Raw genomic sequence first — 18108 nt, 5'->3', positions numbered from 1 at the left:
AGACGTTTGCAGTGGCTTCGTGAAAGGACTCAACGTATCCATGAAGGTAGTTTGAAAAAAGTTGACATTTTTAACAGTTCACTTAAAAATTTATGAATGATGTGCATCAACGACCAGAGGTACTGGACATGAGTAATTATTCAGATACAAAAAAACTAAACTCCTCCCGAACAGCCCATGAAGGCCCAACGGTGCCGACCGGCCGCCGTGTCATCCTCAGACAAGAGGCGTCACTGGATGCGGATATGGAGGGGCATGTGGTCAGCACACCGCTCTCCCGGCCGTATGTAAGTTTCCGAGACCGGAGCGGCTACTTCTCAGTCAAGTAGCTCCTCATTTTGCCTCACAAGGGCTGAGTGCACCCCGCTTGCCAACAGCGCTCGGCAGACCATTTGGTCACCCATCCAAGTGCTAGCCCAGCCCGACAGCGCTTAACTTCGGTGATCTGACGGGAACCGGTGTTACCACTGCGGCAAGGCTGTTGGCAATTATTCAGATACACAGAGCTCGTAAACACCGACATTTGGGGAGGTGCTGTCCACGAACACGGAAAGACAAATGAAGCAGCTTCAAAGAAGTTAGAAGTCTTAAGAATCTATGTAAACGACTATTATGTTTCGGCACTGCAAATCGTCTACTATGTCGGTAGCACCGAGCACCGACTATGTCCTTTTTCAGAAATTGGAAATCTGTGATAAGTTCCTATGGGATCAAACTGTTGAGGTCATCGGTCCCAACGCTTACACCGTACTTAATCTAACTTAAACTAACTTACGCCAAGGACAACACATACAACCATGCCCGAATGGCCGAGGGAGGACTCGAACCTCCAACGGGGAGCCGCGAGAACCGTGGCAAGGCGCCTAAGACCGCGCGCCTACCCCGCGCTGCTCCTCTCTCAGATTCCAGTCGTACCATACAGGTTGTAACATAAAGGTACCGCCAAACTTTTAGGAAACATTCCTCATAAGTAGAGCAAGAATATATCTTACATGCACACGCGGTCAGTAACGCCCTATTTGCATGCTAAAACTCAGTTCTCACAACTCTTCAACACATTACTCACGAGATACGCTCAGGAAAAGACCGTATCGGCACGGAAAGAAAAACTTTTCTCAATGGAATGTTCAAAATGCTCTCTGTTAGCCATGATACGTGTATAAACCCGTTGTCGCATTGATTTTCTGAAGCACTGAGTGGGTCCTCCTGTACCTATCCATCTATCACGGAATCTGTCATTCAGATGCCTACGAACATTAACACTGAAATGAAGAGGAGCTCCACCGTACGTGAGGACATGTTTTGTCGCATTCGTAAAGGCTCATATTCTATAAGGGGCAGTCAAATGAAAACGAGACACATGGAGAGAGTAAGTAAACTGTTTATTATTTCAAAAGTAAACGACTTAACTGTTGATACATTTATCCTATTGTGAGAGTTTATGGTTGCCAGCTGAACCATGATTGTATCTAGACGTGCAGCTCTTCGTCCGAAGCAAATCGACGGCTCTAAAATTACGGAAATCGCATGCAAGAGATCGGAACCGTGTGAAGGACGTGTATGACCTTTCCAACGAAACGTTGTAGTGTAATCGAAACCAACTTTGGCAAAATACGGGGAGAGGGGGGGGGGGGTATTATCCTGCAACGGAATGGGCGTGCCCATAAGGTTGTTTCGACTATGCTGCGAAATCCGTATACATCCTACATACCGCCCGGATTTCTCCCCGCGCGGTTTCAGTATTCCTGGAGCGCTAAATAAAGACATTCGTGGCCCTCGATTTGCGTCGTACGATGAGATGCACTCCTCGATGTTATCATGGTTCAGTAGGCAGTCACTCAAGTTTACCCATAAAGGCATTGACGTCTTGAGCCATAGTGGGATAAATATATGAACAGTCATGATGCTTACTTTTGAAATAAAGAACAGTTTACTTATTGTTTTACATACGTCTGCTTTTAATTCGACTGCTTCTTGTAACAGAAAGGGTGGAGTATTCTCTAAGACACCATGTTAAGTTTCTCCTTTGACCACCAACAATACCGGGCGAAGCATCGACAGAAAACTCTTTATTGACTGATTTTACAACTTCATAAAGATTCTGGGGATAGCCCATATGTACTGACTATGAAAATTTTGCAATCCGATTACTCTGAAACGAAGCCTCATCCGCGAGCAGCATATTTGCACTAAATTGAGGGTTGACACATTGTTGAATGAACCATTCTAGAAGTGTACCCCTGCAGGAGAAACAACTGCACTTCCCTCTCAGCAACAGTAGTGTGCTCGCACTGAGGTCAGTATAATGTTGAGCATGTAAGAGCTCAACACAGTTCGAAACTTAGGTACAACAGTCAACATCATTATGTAGGACAGTGACAAAATTTTCTGTTCTTTCGTAAATGTTACATTTTGCGCCTCAAGAGAACAGTTTTTGTATCAAATGATGCTTTGCTAGTCAGTGATAGCTGTAAATTATCCAGTATTCCTGTGCCAAAGAAGTATGTCAAAGTTAAGTGATGTTTTGCTCATTTATGTAATACAGCGAACTAATAATTCGAGTGTTCTAGTGCAATAATCCATCTCCCAAGGCAATCAATGAACCTACACTTGTTACAGGACGGAAGTCGTTCCGTCTGGTCACATAACATTTGATGTAACAAAACGTTTCACGTAGTACTTTCTGCCTCTGTGTGTTTCCCATGATAGATATGATCATGAAGAGAAGTGCAAAGTTTCTAACATGAAAATAAAGCGTTTCCGGACCCCCATGCACACAACGTATTTTCTTCCTCTATGTGTGAGGAATAAAGTTTGGGGATACCTTTCCCCTACATACTGTGTGCTGTCTACATTCCATAGCTCTGGTTGTTGAAGTACGTATCACATGGTGCAACTCATAATTATTTCATTTGCCCACTCCTGAATTCCTGTAGACAACAAAAAAATTGAGTGCCTTTTCATCCGCACACAATTTTTTGAAATATTGTCTCACCGCTCAGATTACATGGCTTGGCAAGACAGCGGTGTCAGCGTGATAAAGAGGAAGCGAGGCTGAAAGTGAAATGGAAGTATTTTCAAATAAAGGCTGAGGTATATATGGCCCGGCCATACGAAAAATATTTCGCTTTCGCCATATCATGGCAACTACAGTGCAACAGCCTGTCGTATCAGCAATATTTCCCTGCCATACAGCAATACTGCGTTGCATTGTAGCCACACTATAGGATTGTTGGCGATTACATTATTGCGGCCACATATTGCCACAAAATAAGGCCCGTGTAAGTGCACATTAATAAACGAAATGGTTTTTTGGTAAAATTATAGCAGTTTCAACGACAGTATTATTTTTCGAAGACAGATAGCAGTATTTTTTTTTTTTTTTTTTTTTTTTTTTTTTTGTACAATGATCACGGGTAATATACAAAATGAGCAAGTATAACGTAAGTAGTTTGTGTGTGTATGTGTGTGTGTGTGTGTGTATGTGTGTGTGTGTGTGTGTGTGCGCCCGCCCATTTGGAAAACCACCGAGAGTCCAATGCAAGATCAATGTATCAATGTTCAACCCATCCCTGACGTTAAGCAGAATACCGGAATCACACATCCACATTTATATCCCATATTCGGGAATGTTGTGCGAGAAGTACAATTTTCGATTAAACTATGTCTTAGCTGGAATATCTCTGATTGTTACTCCTTTGGTCATTTCTTGAGATATGTACGAGATGTGCTGCAAAAAAAACTGTTAAGAGAATATTATTTATTCGTCTACATCATTGTTACCCTCCTCAGTTCCCATAAGATACGACGCACTTACGCTAGTGCTCTCTCTAGCCACCGAGACACTTTTGAAACTCAATGTCTGGCATAGCTTCCAGCTCTCTCAGCGATGTGTTTTTAATCTCATCTACGCTTGCAAAACGACAACCCGTTAAGGTTTTCTTTACTTTAGGCAACAGGCGAAAGTTACACGCGGCCTTTTCTAGCGATTATGGACACTGAGACATTTCTACGTTACTGTTTACGGCCAAAGATTCACGAAGAAACAACGAAGTTGCGGAATTGTAAAAGCCGTGAAATGTTTCGTCGCAGTTATTGGCGTTTTTTTTTTCGGATTACTTTCTGTAAACTGCTTTTAGCTTGTAAATCGTACTCCTTGTTCATCCTTCAACCTTGTGGCAACAACTCATGATGCACATGCCGTTAAAATCGAAGAACACAGTGAATATAACCTTTACATTTATCCCCATATGTCGGCCTTTCTTTGGTCTTGGTGATCCAGAATGCTTCTGTTCGGACGAGCGAGTCGTATTTTCCACGTCATATGCAGAAATGCATATTTCATCACCTTTTATGACACGATTCAGTACTTCTGCATTACTCTTGAGTTTATTTAGCGACTCCTGTGCAATTTATAGTCACCGCTGTTTTCATTTTATATTCTACAGTTCAAAATGGTTCAGATGGCTCTAGGCACTGGACTTAACATCTGAGGTCATCAGTCCCCTAGACTTAGAACTACTTAAACCTAACTAACCTAAGGACATCACACACGTCAATGCCCGAGGCAGGATTCGAACCTGCGACCGCAGCAGCAGCGCGGTTCCGGACTGAAGTGCCTAGAACCGCTCGGCCACAGCGGCCGGCTATTCTACAGTTTTGGGACAAATTTTGCTGCCATACGTTTCATACTCGAAATCTCCGAAACGGTTTCATGGAATGAGCGGAGACACATGACAACATCGTCAGAGACTTCTCTGATGGTGATTCGACTGTCATTCATGATTATATCTCTCATTTTTTCCACCATATCATCGGTTGATGATATGCTGGGACTATAGAGTGCTCGTCATCTTCAGCGTCTTCATGGCTCCGTTCTAAACGCTTTCACCACTCATAAATCTTTGTTCTATTCGTAGTAGATACACAGAAGTAATATTTAATGTCTCTAATACTTTGCGGTAGTTTATTCCGTTCTTTTAGCATATCATAACACAAATTATCTGATCAGTTTTTATATGAGTAATCGCCCTTAATATCAAAATACACATATTTTGACAGTTGGCAGCAGAGTTAATATCCAGTTTTGCTAAGACTGTGCAGAATGTTTTCACATGTGTTTGCCAACACAATAACGAAAAGATCGCATCGCACGAATATGACAAATACAACATGCGAAATAACAAGATTCGCGCTATTTTTTAATACACCTCGTGTGGAAGGAGTTACTAGGTCACTTACCTCTCCTTGGAACGCTCACTGTCTCTCATTTTCAACAATGTAACCCGGCCGTGGTAGCGAATGCCACCTGGACCTGAATAAGTATCTCCGTTGCGTTTCCGCGATACTGAACAGACTCCTGTGCTGCTCTTATTCAGATCTTCTCTGTCTGCTCTGTTAGTCGTATCTGGTAATGTAAGTCTTTTTCAATGACCTTTAACTACAACTATTAAGAAATTATGGCTCTTGAAACAATTAGCACTTACAGCTCCTTTTATGGCGCACCATGAGAAACATTCAAGCTACATGAGCAGACGGTGCTCGTTTCACAAACAGTTTATTTGATGCCAACAACGTGGAACTGTTTTGGCAACGGAGCAGGAATGGAAATTATGTGTAAACTTCAATCCCGATTGACTCCTTGGTCAAACAACACAGAGGCAGAGTTAGAACTATTCGCTCTCCTGTTGTTGATTAATAATTCGTGGTAGATAACATACGACGCCTGTCATTGTTCTATGGTGGCGCTTGTTGCTTACAGTGTGTTGGTTTCCAGGCAACCAATTTTTACACTACTGGCCATTAAAATTGCTACACCACGAAGATGACGTCCTACAGATGCGAAATTTAACCGACAGGCAGAAGATGCTGTGATATGCAAATGATTAACTTTTCAGAGCATACACACAAGGTTGGCGCCGGTGGCGACACCTGCAACGTGCTGACATGAGGAAAGTTTCAAACCGATTTCTCATACCCAAACAGCAGTTGACCGGCGTTGCCTGGTGAAACGTTGTTGTGATGCCACGTGTAAGGAGCAGAAATGCGTACCATCACGTTTCCGACTTTGATAAACGTCGGATTGTAGCCTATCGCGATTGCGGTTTTTAGTATCGAGACATTGCTGCTCGCGTTGGTCGAGATCCAATGACTGTTAGCAGAATATGGAATCGGTGGGTTCAGGAGGGTAATACGGAACGCCGTGCTGAATCCCAACGGCCTCGTATCACTAGCAGTCGAGATGACAGGCACCTTATCCGCATGGCTGTAACGGATCGTGCAGCCACGTCTCGATCCCTGCGTCAACATATGGGGACGTTTCCAAGAAAACAACCATCTGCACGAACAGTTCGACGACGTTTGCAGCAGCATGGACTATCAGCTCGGAGACCATGGCTGCGGTTACCCTTGACGCTGCTTCACAGACAGGAGCGCCTGCGATGGTGTACTCAACGACGAACCTGGCTGCACGAATGGCAAAACGTCATTTTTTCGGATGAATCCAGGTTCTGTTTACAGCATCATGATGGTCGCACCCGTGTTTGGCGACATCGCGGTAAACGGACATTGGAAGCGATTATTCGTCATCGCCATACTGGCGTATCACCCGGCGTGATGGTATGGGGTGCCATTGGTTACGCGTCTCGGTCACCTCTTGTTCGCATTGACGGCAGTCTGAACAGTGGACGTTACATTTCAGATGTGTTACGACCCGTGGCTCTACCCTTCATTCGATCCCTGCGAAACCCTACATTTCAGCAGGATAATGCGCGACCGCATGTTGTCCTGTACGGGCCTTTTTTGGATACAGAAAACGTTCAACTGCTGCCCTGGCCAGCACATTCTCCAGATCTCTCACCAACTGAAAAACGTCTGGTCCATGGTGGCCGAGCAGCTGGCTCGTCACAATACGCCAGTCACTACTCTTGATAAACTGTGGTATCGTGTTGAAGCTGCATGGGCAGCTGGGCAGCTGGGCCTGTACACGCCATCCAAGCTCTGTTTGACTCATTGCCCATACGTATCAAGGCTGTTATTACGGCCAGAGGTGGTTGTTCTGGGTACTGATTTCTCTGGATCTATGCACTCAAATTGCATGAAAATGTAATCATATGTCAGTTCTAGTATAATATATTTGTCCAATGAATACCCGTTTATCATCTGCATTTCTTCTTGGTGTAGCAATTTTAATGGCCAGTAGTGTATTTTGTGGTTGGCGCACAGACTGCTTGAAGTGACACTCATAGCGATCTCTCTTTGTACTCGTGCCTTGTAAACGACAGACTTTTTACTAGTCGAAAATCCGCGACCGACGAGGTCGTTGCCGGCTACAAACTTATACATTACTTGAACAGTTAAATTGTTGTCCGCGACTAAGCAGAAAATTAAATATGTGGATGAGACTTTTCTTGCTACCATCTCACATATGTTTATAGATTTCCTGAAAACGCTGCAGGAATTGGCGGTAACAGTGTCGTATGACGTCCGTGCAAAAGACCATTTCGAGCAGCGGTTTGATAGCCTTGTGCGGGGCCGGATGGCGCCACGACGGTCGTAAACTTTTGCCTCGTCTGCGTCTGCTGCCCGCATCTCGCAGGGCACAGCGGCGGCAGAGGGTACAGTAACACTTACGTCTTCAAAAATTATGAAGTTGTCGCAGCGATGCGTGTTGACACCATTCGAAATTTTATTTTGTGTGTGTGTGTGTGTGTGTGTGTGTGTGTGTGTGTGTGTGTGTGTCTGTGTAGGAAACATCTCAAGATTTCCACATTAAAAATTTTTTCGAGAAATTGTAGCGATGTGTTGAATGCCAATAGTAATGGAAGAAATTATATTTGTATTCTTTAGCGAAGTGTAAGTTGCGGTGAACATTTTTGATAAAATTGTGTGCTTCTCATGGAGTTGAACCAGGATCTAGAAAGATAAGACTTTCAAAAGAATCTCTGGAACCACGTACAAATATTGAGTGGTACCACTTTATTTTTTTCTCTGAGATTCTATCACACCGACATATTGTTACATGGATCAACATGACGTGTTATTTAACCCCGGCAGCGCGTGGTATTTTTCTTACCTTACCGCAATAACTTAGTCATCTTCTGATCACCACTACTCGTAATCTCCCCACTTATAGCAGTAAATCGGAAGCAAGAGTAGAGAACTATTTCTAACACGTACTTAAGCTAATTGGGAAATAGTATAGGAATATTTTACTCCGGGTTCTCCTGAAGGCCATGAACGAATAAGTAAATGAAAGGGAATTTTCGTTCTATCAGCATAATAGAGAATGTGTTTAGCTGTCATAAGGCGCCATTATTCTCAAAATAAGACAAATACCTGCTATCAGAATCTCTACACTCTTTTGCATTCTGTCGTTACTAATGTCACAGATCGAACTGATTTCCCGATGATATCGAGCTCATTTAACAGAGAAATTAGGACAACAAATTTGCTACTCATTTGATGAAGGAACAGTCTAGATATTTCTCCATCGGAAAAATTAGGCTGGGATATGTTGTTTTGTGTCATGACTCATCCAACTGGGTTGATGTGCCACGCCACAACTGCCTCTCCTCTTATTTCTGAATTGCACTTGCACCATACGTCTTCAGTTATTTGCTGCATACATTCTACTCCGTGCCATCCCAAGCAGTTTCCGCCCTCAACGGCTCCCTCTAATACTATGGAAATTATTCCCTGGCTCTACAGCACTTGTGGTGTCATACTCCTCGTTCTTCCAAACACTGTTTACTGTGTCCTCTTTTGCTCGGCGATTCTGCGGAGAATTTTTATCTTATCAGTATACGTAATTTATAACATCATTCTGTATCGCATTTTAAATGCTGTGTTTCTCTTCTTTTCCTGTTTTCTTACAGTCCATGCTTCACTTCCATACAGTGCAGTAAGGCTTCTCAGAAACATCTTCCTGGAATTAAGGTCTATCTATGATATGAACAGATCTCTTCTTAAGATGATTCTCATTTATTGTCCCGTTTCAGTTGCACATTTTTAATTGGATAACAAGTTTCGATCATTTTGGATCATCTTCAGATCTAAGTAGTTGCGTCTGCAATCCGTCTTGTGTATCCAGAGCCACATACCAGAGAACTGTACACTGGTACGTGGTTTTTCTTAAGAAAGTTCTCAGTTATTGTCCCGTTTCAGTTGCACATTTTTAATTGGATAATATGTTTCGATCATTCTGGATCATCTTCAGATGTAAGAAGTTGCGTCTGAAATTCGTCTTGTCTACTCAGAACCACATGTCAGAGAACAGTACACTGTTATGTGGTTCTGTGCAGATAAGACAGGTTGCTGACGCAAGTACTTTGATGTAAAGATGACGCCAATGAGATGTAACGATGAGGGAGAATTATTTTAGTATCAGTACAGACTCCGGTGGCCACAGCCGCAGAGGTAAGACCGTGAATCAGATCGCCGTCGATTTGAATGTGAGGCGTCAGGAACCCACTCAAAAAAAAAACTGTCTCTTTTTCTTTTCATTGTACCTTTCCACACCAGCGTCGCAGGATCTTCTTCTTCATGTGCCGTCTCCTCTAAGAAGGTTGGCTGTCATCATGGCAATTTCTGATCTTGATTTGGCTGATCTAAGGAGTTCTGACGTTGAACAGTTGTACCAATTTTTTAAATTGTCAATCCAGGATGTCCGTCTTCTACCCCTCGTTCTCTTCCCACAAATTTTCCCTTCTAGTATTATTTGCAATATTTTGTAATTTACTCCCCTAATAACATGGCCTAAATATTGTAGCTTCCTTTAATAGTTTTAGTTAATTATTTTTCCTTTCCCATTCTTCTTAGGACATCTTGATTAGTAATCCTCGACACCCAACTAATTCTAAGTATTCTTCTATATGCCCACATTTCAAAAGCTTCTAAACTGTTCATGTCCTTTTTCAATGTCCACGCTTCCATTCCGTATAATAATTTTGAGAATACATAGCATCTTAGCAACCTCATTTTTGTGTTTAAACAAATGTGTCTCGAACAGAATGCATTTTTCATCTTATTAAAGATACTTCTGGCCTGTCCTATTCTCGATTTAATTTCTTCTGAGCTTTCAATCTCCTCATTTACAATTGTTCCGAGATATTTAAATTTACGTACTTGATCGACTCTTTCCCTATTGATTGTAAGATTTTCTTGGTGGTGTGTTTTAGATATCACCATGAACTTAGTCTTGCTTACGTTAAGAGTCAAGCCAAATTCTTCACTTTTTTCTGCGACTTTGTCAAGAAGTAATTGTAGATCTTTGAGGTTTCCAGCTAGTAGTGCAGTGTCATCAGCAAACCTAACATTGTTAATGTTTAGCCCATTCACTTTAATGCCAGTTATTTCATCTGATAGAGCTGCCTGGATTATGTCTTCTGAATACATATTAAACAATAAGGGTGAGAGAACGCAACCTTGTCTCTCACCCCTCTTTATTTCTATATCATTCGATAACTCATTTTCTACCTTCACGGTTGCGGTTTGATTGTAGTAGAGGTTATATATAATGCGGATGTCTTTCTTATCAAGTGTTTTCTTTTCTAACAATTCTATGAGATGATCATGACGAACTTTGTCAAATGCTTTATTATAATCCAGGAAGCACACATATAGTGGCTGGTTAACCTCCATACATCGTTGCGCTAATATGTTAAAAGCAAACAATGCTTCTCTTGTACCGAGGGAACTTCTAAAACAGAATTGTGTTTCACTTATACCTTCTTCTACTTTTTTGTATATTCGTTGGTGTATAACTTTTAGAAATATCTTTAAGGTGTGACTCATTAAGCTTATTGTACGGTGATCATTACAAGTTTTGGCATTAGCCTTTTTGGGTAATGTCGCAGGATCGGTATGGTTATTTATGGATTTGGCATTGTTAGTTTAAGGCGTGAACGGATGCCCGTCCTGTCGCAACCTCGTTATCTCGCAGGGGAGAGTATGTGTAACCCAACTGCCTGCGTACAGCTTTATTCACGTGAAAGTGAGCAAAAGTTTTCTAAATGTTTGTGAATCGTGTAACTGAAGTGAGGCATGGGTACCAGCCAAATTTGCATCTATGTGGGATATCTCCCAGAAACCACAACAAGGCTGACCGGCACACCGGGCCTCGTGGTTAATCCGGCCGGTCAGCTTCCGTCCGGAACCAGCACACCTCTTCGTCCCGGAAGCAGTGCTTTAACACGCACGGCTAACCAGCCGGATCATTTCTACTAGGACCGTGAGACAATAAATGCACCACATAGGCTTCAACATCCGACGACCAACTCGTGTCCCAGTGCCTTCCCATGACTTTTGCCTATTCACTGTGAAATAACAAATGCCGTAATGTTGTAACTACGAACATTTATTTTGTTTTAATCAAATACAAACATCGTCTAAGTCTCTCGTCTTGACATCGTTGAACACTCGTTACCTACTGAACAGTCAGAACAATACCCATTAATTGGCGCGCGAGAATGGCCGATTTCCTCACTCATCCTTTTTTAAGCTTGTGCTCGGCATCTAATAACCTCACTGTCGACTGGGCGTTACGTACTAATCTTCTTTCCTTCCTTCCTCTTTACTCACCTCGTCGACGACGGAGTGATCAACTCTAAAATTTCTTCTTTGCTTCCTTCCATGAGATTCTTCGGAAAATTTTTGATTCAAGCGGTTGCAACTGGCAGTATGGCGGAAACGATTAGCTGGTGTTACCAACGCGAACGAACGCTAGCGGTGGCGTAAAGGACACATGCTGTTCAGTCTTTATTAATGCAGTTTAAATTGTAGGTCAGGCAATCTACTGTACGTACAGCTTACACTAAAGGTAAGCTAAGTTCATCGGACAACAACAGAGCACTGTGGTGTAGAACTGAAACCAGGCGATTATATGACCCTAAAGAGCTGACGTAACTCGTGGCAATGAAGTGGTGTGTCTGTGGCAATCAGTTGTATGAAATCAGCGCAGTAACATGAGTCGGCTTCTAGAGGTGACAGAATGGGTGCACGTCAGAAGCAAGATGTCATGTTTGGATGCGCCCATGACCACCCTTTGTATGAAGTTGTCCTCTTTTTGGGTATCAATGCGAACTGCGCTGCCTACCAATACGGGAAAGCGTAAGAACGATGGTAACAAGATATATCCTAACAGACAGGAACCGGGGACGAGTACCACGACTTGTCAACCACAACTGGTTTCAAACCGCGCAGGAGTTGCTGCTGTTTGTCAATGTAGGCAAATCTCAATAAGTTTCCGAGGGAACGTTGCGAGAGGAATTCCAATAGCCGTTTGGAGTCGGGTACCTCACGAAAGACAATCACAGTGGCATACAAAGTCGTAAATCTGTTAAGGGCCAAAAAACACAGAAGCTGGACAGAATCTAGAATGAGATTTTCACTCTGAAGCGGAGTGTGCGCTGATATGAAACTTCCTGGCAAATTAAAACAGCGTGCCCGACCGAGACTCGAACTCGGGACAGAAGCTTCTGTAAAGTTTGGAAGGTAGGAGACGAGGTACTGGCAGAACTAAAGCTGTGAGTACCGGGCGTGAGTCGTGCTTCGGTAGCTCAGTTAGTACAGCACTTGCCCGCGAAAGGCAAAGGTCCCGAGTTCGAGTCTCGGTCGGGCACACAGTTTTAATCTGCCAGGAAGTTTCATGGACAGAATCTGGTTGGAGACGTGTAATGGGTCGGACGAGTCGCGTCATTGAGGCGTTTAGGCCGCAGTGTGAGGAAACTACAGTCAGGGTGGTTCTGTGATGTTTCGGGGTGGACGCACTCATTCAGGTTACCGTGAACGTGAACGTGAACCACAATTATTTCGACATTCTCGGAGACCAGGTATTGCTCTTTCTTCTACATTCCCGCGACGATTATACTGTGGACACTGCTGTCTCGCAAAAACAGCCGTTCTGAGGGCTCCACCGTACGTGACTTGTTTTGTCGAATGCCTCGGTAAATCACGCTATCTTAATTCCATGGAAAATATTTGAGTCTATTTGGAGAAGCAGGTGAAACGTGGCAACCAACATCTACGCAGTTCGGTAGCTCTGTGGTGTCTAATCGTCAATGAGTGGTTTCAGCACGATATTATGAACCTAAAGAAAATTGAGTACTCAGTCCCTCGACGAACTGGGGACGTTATAAAGGCTAGAGTTTGTGTTTCACGGCAGAAGTGCAGTGCCTCCGCCGGCCGGAGTGGCCAAGCGGTTCTAGGAGCTACAGTCTGGAACCGCGCGACCGCTACAGTCACAGGTTCGAATCCTGCCTCGGGCATGGATGTGTGTGATGTCCTAGCTAGGTTTAAGTAGTTCTAAGTTCTAGGGGAGTGATGACCTCAGAAGTTAAGCCCAAAGTGCTCAGAGCCACTTGAACCACTTGCAGTGCCTCACTTATGAAATTTGTTGTTAATAATCCAACCCAGTTCAAAAGTAATAGCAGTGTGCATAGCTATAACACCAAGAGAAAGGATGATCTTCACTATGCAGGGTTAAATCTGACTTTGGCACAGAAAGGGGTAAATTATGCTGTCACAAAAGTCTTTGGTCACCAACTGAACAGCATTAAAAGCCTGACAGATAGCCAGATAACATTTAAAAATAAATTAAAAGAATAAAAGAATTTCTAGATGACAACTCCTTCTACTCATTGGCTGAATTTTTAGATATAAATTAAGGGAAAAAAAACAACAACAACAACTTAAACATTAGTGTCATGCAATATTTTGTGTAATGTAATATCTTGTACAGACATCTTTTATTAACCTGACACGTTCCACATCATTACGAAGTGTCGTATTCATGATTTATGGAACAAGTATTAATGTAATCTAACCTAATCCGTTGGTGACTGATTTTTTTGTCCAGTGTGGCAGGTAGTCTGGATTGGAGCTGTCTAGAATTTCAGAGCCATCCATCAGAATTTCGTCTAAAGTTGAAACAGCTGATACCAGCGGTTTACTGCGCACATAGTGAAGAACTTTACTTTGGAAAAGAAAAGAAAAATATTGGAAATTGTGAGTTGGCTGGGAGCGATACAGCAGAAATGTGGGCACTTCTGTGACCTGATGCGTAGTCACCATCAGAAGCAAATACACACATTCAGGGGAAGGAATCACGTAGCTCCAACTCTTTAATCGGCTTCTGTGGACGGCCAGAAACGTGGATAGCCGTAGTGTGTTTGCTCCAGGTCTTTACCGAATGTAATCCCAGTGTTCGGATTCGCTTTAGATTCTTTTGCGAGGTTCGTTATTTTGACCGGGAACAGCGGCCAAATGTAACATGCCGCGTTTTCCACCGCCCACAGTGTTTGCCAATCCTATCCCGTTGTCAGAGGGAGACACAGTGATCCCGTCTCCTCTGGATGAGATGAGGTGGGGAGGAAGGGGAGGATGTTGCAAGGCTGCGTAGGAGCGGGTTGTAGGCGGGGAGGGGGGTGACGAGAGGATGCCGAAGTGGTGGGCCATGGACTGTGGCGCGCTAGTCGGTCCGCGCGCCGCCTACATTTCTGAATAATCAACGCTTACGTCAAAATGAACGCTACAAATCCTTTCTCCGCTCGAGGCGGCGTATTACGCACGTACAAAGTCTGCGGGGTTGCAGCGTCGGTGCCGGCAGTCAAATCCGCGGACGGTCGTAATCCGCCGTTGCGCAGCCACCGACGCCCCTGCCCGGTGCTGCACGGTATTAAAAGTCCACCTGCTGAGGCGCGCGTATTACTTATTCATTTTTGCGAGAATTTATCCTCTCCGCGCGCCGGCCACTTACGGCTTTACCGCGCGCGTCGGATCGGCTTGTACAGTGCCAACGAAAAGCCATGCCACCGCGACACGTGGGGGACTCCCATACCTGCAGGGGTAACGGGTTAGCGTGCTTTTATTTTACCTGCAGTCCTTGCTCTGGCTAGCCAGAAGTAGGAGAGAGTTGCCTATGTTGCATCGGCTCCTAATTTGCACCTATTCTATAAAATTCGTTTATCTTGTACTATCTGACATTTACTGAGGTCAGTAAGAACTTTGTGCTTCTTGGAGTCATGTTGCCAACTATGAGTTCTGTATGTTCAGGAACAGATCGCCTTAAGACAACGTCGATTTTTATTTTGTAGCTTTCAAACTTTCTGTATATGTGACGAAGATCATGAGTGTTACAAGGTAAATGGCAACATAATGTTTTATTTATGGGAAAATATACACTACTGGCCATTAAAATTGCTACACCACGAAGATGACATGCCACAGACGCGAAATTGAACAGAAAGGAAGAAGATGCTGTGATATGCAAATCTTTAGCTTTTCAGAGCAATCACACAAGGTTGGCGCCGGTGGCGAAACCTACAACGTGCTGACATGAGGAAAGTTTCCAATCGATTTCTCATACACAAATAGCTGTTGACCGGCGTTTCCTGGTGAAACATTGTTGTGATGCCTCGTGTAAGGAGGAGAAATGCGTACCATCACGTTTCCCACTTTGATAAAGGTCGGATTGTAGCCTATCGCGATTGCGGTTTGTCGTATCGCGACATTGCTGCTCACGTTGGTCGATATCCAGTGACTGTTAGCAGATTATGGAATCGGTGGGTTCAGGAGGGTAATACGGAACGCCGTGCTGGCCTCGCATCACTAGCAGTCGAGATGAAAGGCACCTAATCCGCATGGCTGTACGGATCGTGCAGCCACGTCTCGATCCCTGAGTCAACAGATGGGGACGTTTCCAGGACAACAACCACCTGCACGAACAGTTCGACGACATTTGCAGCAGCATGGACTATCAGCTCGGAGACCATGGCGGCGGTTATCCTTGACGCTGCATCTCAGACAGGAGCGCCTGCGATGGTGTACTCAACGACGAACCTGGGTGCACGGATGGCAAAACGTCTTTTTTTTTCGGATGAATCCAGGTTTTGTGTACAGCATCATGATGGTCGCATCCGTGTTTGGCGACATCGTGGTGAACGCACATTGGAAGCGTGTATTCGTCATCGCCATACTGGCGTATCACCCGGCGTGATGGTATGGGGTGCCATTGGTTACACGTCTCGGTCACCTCTTCTTCGCATTGACGGCACTTTGAACAGCGGACGCTACATTTCAGATGTGTTACGACCCGTGGCTCTACCCTTCATTCTATCCCTGCGAAACCCTACATTTCAGCAGGATAATGCACGACCGCATGTTTCAGGTCCTGTACGGGCCTTTCTGGATACAGAAAATGTTCGACTGCTGCCCTGGCCAGCACATTCTCCAAATCTCTCACCAATTGAAAACGTCTGGTCATTGGTTGCCGAGCAACTGGCTCGTCACAATAAGTCAGTCACTACTCTTGATGAACTGTGGTATCGTGTTGAAGCTGGATGGGCAGCTGTACCTGTACACGCCATCCAAGCTCTGTTTGACTCAATGCCCAGGCGTATCAAGGCCGATATTATGGCCAGAGGTGGTTGTTCTGGGTACTGATTTCTCAGGATCTATGCACCCAAATTGCGTGAAAATGTAATCACATGTCAGTTCTAGTATAATATATTTGTCCAATGAATACCCGTTTATCATCTGCATTTCTTCTTGGTGTAGCAATTTTAATGGCCAGTAATGTGCATTCTAATAAAGGGGAAATAATCATAATGCATAAGAAAGATAGTATTAAGGATACAAAGAACTACTGCCCATTAGCCTCCTGTCCATACTGCTCAAAGTTTTTACTAGGATTATGACTACCAGACTGAGCACTATAGTTGATCTGGCCCACCCTACTGGGTGAGCTGGGTTCCGCGCATAGTACAATTGATCATATCAGTTAGTACAACAAATGAACACTATTTACCTCTTTGCCTTGCGTTCATAGATTTTAAAAAGGCATTCAGTTCGATCAGTCACCCAGCTGTGTTTGAGGCTGTAACAGAGCAAGAAATAGAACAGCCCTATGTTAAAGTTTTATACAACATGTACAAAACCTCCACAGTGTTTGTGAATATAGATGAAGTAACAAGATGACTCTATACGCCCAAAACAATTTTCAACAGTCCTAGAGAAAGCAATGTCTAAATTAGATTGGAAAAGAAAGGGAATCCTAATACTGGATAAGTGATTAAATAACCTGAGGTACGTGATGATATTGTACTGTTTGCAAACAGTACTGAAGAACATGAAGTACTGGTTGGCGAACTAGCGTCAGTCTTTTCTGAAGTTGTCCTAAAAACGATAAAACGAAGATAATGATGAATCAATGAACACCGGAGAGAAATATACCTATTGTTAGAGCGCAGCCGGCCGCGGTGGTCTTGCGGTTCTAGGCGCTGCAGTCCGGAACCGTGGGACTGCTACGGTCGCAGGTTCGAATCCTGCTTCGGGCATGGATGTGTGTGACGTCCTTAGGTTAGTTAGGTTTAAGTAGTTCTAAGTTCTAGGGGACTGATGACCTCAGATGTTAAGTCCCATAGCGCTCAGAGCCATTTGAACCATTTTTTGTTAGAGCGAAACTTCAAAGGGGCGTGACGTATGACTACCTGAGTAAAGTGCTAAATATGAGAAGAGACTTAAGACTAGACGTATTTCGACGTATTACATTAGGCTGCAAAGCGTATGAAGTCCAAAATGTCGGCCGGGCTGAAGGAAACAGTTTTTGACCTATGTATACAGCAAGTAATTACTTATAGCTGTGAGACATGAACATTAAACGGATTCATTGACAGAAAACTAATAGTAGCCCAAAGAGGACTGGGAAGATCAATGTTGGATTACACGAAGAAAGACAGAAAGAAAGCAATGTAATTCGTCATGCTTTCTTGGCGATCTGTTGACTTGTTGAATAATCGGGATTCCTGCCGGATGTTCGCGTCGTTCTCGCACTATATTTCGGCGGCGTAACTCGCTGTCTTCTTCGGGTGATAACCGAGAGTGGTCCTTGGATAGATCGAGTCCATTATTAATGCACGCTCTGTAACCGTTCCGCATCGCGTCGAGTGTTGCATCCACGGACCGGTTAGGGAGCTCTCAGCACCATCCAGGCATAAATACTGGACTCTACACCAATGTGGCCGGACCTATTGCGTGAATAAAGCGCGCAACAAGAGAAACAGTGTAACAAAACAAGAATGACACCTCGAGCAGACACACCAGAGCAGAATT

At 43.9% G+C, this 18108-nt stretch overlaps 1 pseudogene; it reads right to left on the bottom strand.

The window, feature by feature from the left end:
- Positions 1 to 368: 368 nt before the first annotated feature.
- On the bottom strand, positions 369 to 486 carry LOC126459402 (5S ribosomal RNA; annotated as a pseudogene).
- Between the last annotated feature and the right edge of the window lie 17622 nt (positions 487 to 18108).

Source organism: Schistocerca serialis, chromosome 2 (genome assembly GCF_023864345.2).
Source record: "Schistocerca serialis cubense isolate TAMUIC-IGC-003099 chromosome 2, iqSchSeri2.2, whole genome shotgun sequence".
Classification (NCBI taxonomy): domain Eukaryota; kingdom Metazoa; phylum Arthropoda; class Insecta; order Orthoptera; family Acrididae; genus Schistocerca; species Schistocerca serialis.
Note: the sequence above shows the minus strand (reverse complement) of the source record. Positions and strands in the feature narration are given on the sequence as shown.